Source organism: Pteropus alecto, unplaced genomic scaffold (assembly GCF_000325575.1).
Source record: "Pteropus alecto unplaced genomic scaffold, ASM32557v1 scaffold39, whole genome shotgun sequence".
Taxonomy (NCBI): domain Eukaryota; kingdom Metazoa; phylum Chordata; class Mammalia; order Chiroptera; family Pteropodidae; genus Pteropus; species Pteropus alecto.
The window spans coordinates 7,787,305-7,790,115 of record NW_006443568.1 but is presented as its reverse complement, the minus strand read 5'-3'; the positions used below and the strand labels follow the sequence as shown (position 1 = coordinate 7,790,115).

The window sequence follows — 2,811 nt, the reverse complement described above, 5'->3', positions numbered from 1 at the left end:
CGGCCGGCCGGGATGCGCGTGACCGCGGTGACCTCGCCGGCCCTGGTGCGCAGACCCGCGCGCCTGGCGGGCCGGGGCCCACCGCCCTGGTGGGGTCTGCGTTTCCAAAACGGAGAAAGTGATTTTGCCCGGCTTTCGTTAGAGAATGCTGTTTGCAGATTGAGGAAAGAATCCTGCCCGGCGAGGTCTGCTTTAGGAGCTCAAGGGTAGGCTGGTGAGGGTCTGCTGCGGGGAAAGAAATCTCAGCGTCAACAGGCACCAAGACAATGCCTGTTGCCCTTTTGGAGAGGTGGGCTGTGAATTCATCAACTCATCTGTCAACATTATTTACTGGCTGTCTTACCCCGCGCCGCGCTTGCAGGGCTGGGGAACAATGGTGAGAAGGTCCGCCTGTGGCCTTTACAGAGCTCCCCGTCTCCTTGTGACCCATGTGGGGCCACAATTACATAAGGGCCAGCCAGCGTGATCACCGAAGGATGCCCTTGGAGCCAGGAGCCCTGCTGCTAGCAAGTCATTCATTAATCCCATAGTAATTTAGATGCTCCAACCAAGTGTGTCCTAGTAGAAGATGAGTGTATGGAGTGTTACGGGAACTCTGAAGAGGTCACCTAGCCTTGCCTAGGAGGGTCAGGGATGGCTTTCAAGGTGAGGTGACATTTGAGTGGGGTTTTGAAGGAGCAGTAGTTACTCAGGCACACTGGAGGGTGGAGGAATTAGGGTGATCCAGGCAGGAGACACACAGCATATGCAAAGACTTGAAGGTCTGGGTGTTTTGGTCAGGGATCCCACAGGTGTTTGAGTCTGACTGGAGCACAGGGTACAAGGAGGTGAGTAGCAAGATGATACAACGGGCAGGGTCTTGAAAGGTTTCAGGTGCAAGACCGAGGAACACTGGGTGGGGATGGAGGAGGCAGGGTGGTTTCATCCAAGAAAGGCATTAGAGTGGAGTCTGAAACCATGCTCATGTTGCAAAGTCATCCTAAGAGCAGGAATCCTGTTCAACTTTGCAGCTTACTAGTTGGGTGTCCTTGGGCCACCCACCCAATCCCCCTGAGTGTTAGTTTTTTTATCTGTAAAATGAAGTAAGAGGCATGTGGTGAGAATTACTAATGTCCTATAATTTCCATAAAGCAGTGGTTTTAACATCTGGTAGAAGCTGTGGCTCCTTTTCTTCTGTGGAAAAATTAACACATACACCCAGGCACAACTCTGTATATGAGGGGGATCCCCTGGTGAAGAACTCTTGGGGTGAAGTGTCCCAACTCTATGCTTGGCACATAGCAAGAACTCGGCAAATGTTTTTTGACAGATGATCCTCTCTCCTCCCTTCCCTGGGGACCTTTCTCACAAAGAGATTCTTCAGCCTCTGAGTTTGGCAGGCAAGTGTCTGCCTCCTGACATTGGGGAGCAGGGAGTGGCAGTAGGGACAGCTGCAGTGGTCAGAGAGGACTCTGTCTCCCTTTGCAGAAATGAGGCTGTGGTGAGGTCACAGGGGGTCACAGGAGGAATACCAGGCCCCTGCTAGACTATAGTCCAGTGTGCCTTCATTCATCACATGAGGAAACTGAGGCCCAGGGAGAAGTGGGAGAGGGGAGCTCTGGCCCTAGTGAGGAGTGGTCAGGAGACCTGCCGTTTCATCCCACTCCTGTGTGGACTGGTGAGTGGGGGGATCTTCCCCTGCATCTCAGTTTTCTCCCATCTGGAAAAACATGGTGATCGTACTTACTCAGAGTGCAGGTGTGAGCGTTCTAGGAGAGGCTGGCACGCCCTAGATGCCTATTGGTAGAAGTTGACTCTGTATTTGACTTTTAATTATTTGGGACCGTGTCTCACTCTTCTCCCAGACTGTAAGCTCCTTGAAGATAGAAGCTGTGTTTCTCCACTGGGGGATGAGGGGTTGGGGACAAAAGACCACTACTTATTCTCAGTCTTATTCCCAGTCCGGACACTCACAGCCTGGTTAAGAAAACACACCCAGAGTAGTTAGAGAGGGAGTCTGTACAAAGGACTGATTTGTGCACTAGAGGATGCAGGTGGGTAATGGGTACAGGGCTCCACTTTTGAGAAGGTGCCTCTCATCCCCTGCCCTTCCCCTGGGATTGCACTCTGCAGTTCCCAGAGACCTCCATTTGAGAGATGAGGATTCTCAGGCTCAGAACTCTGTCAGACTCAAAAACCAGTGCTCAGCTCCACCTCAGCAGGGAGTGGCCTCGTTGTCTTTCCCCATGTCCTTCAGATACTTCACCCATCTGGCTCATGTTCTCAGGCCCTAGCTGCCTGAGGGTCTCCGCTCTTGTCTCCGCATCCCCTCCCCCTCAGCTGCCTTCTACCCTCTGCTCCTTGTGTTTGGCCAAGCTCATGGGGCATCCTGGAAAGGCCTTCCTACGTTGCCTCCACCCCTGCCCAGATCATGGCCTGCCTTTAGCTGGCCTATATGTTTTAAATTTTTTTTTTTATTTATGCCTATAGCACCTGGTCTTCCTAGGTGGTCTCCCATCCAAGTACTAACCAGGTCCGACCCTGCTTAGCTTCTGAGATCAGACATTGGGCTTGTTCAGGGTGGCATGGCCGTAGCTCCACTGGGGTGCTAACCCAAGAACCTCTGCATGTATGTCTCTGAGTCCCTCGTATGGGATTCCCACACACAGGTATGCAATTAAATTGAGTTATTTTCTTGTGTTAATCTGCCTCATGACAATTTAATTAGACCAGCTGAAAAAACTTTGAAAGGTAAGGTTTCTTCCTTCCGTACAATCAGGTAAAAGTGTACTCTTACCCCTTAACTCAGATATTATGTCCTCCTCTTCAAGA

General features: G+C 51.5%; 1 protein-coding gene across 4 annotated transcripts in view; it reads left to right on the top strand.

Annotated features, from left to right (window-relative positions):
• RCC1 (regulator of chromosome condensation 1) overlaps positions 1–2,811 on the top strand; it is an 18,037-nt gene that overhangs the window by 1,928 nt on the left and 13,298 nt on the right. The window lies entirely within an intron of this gene.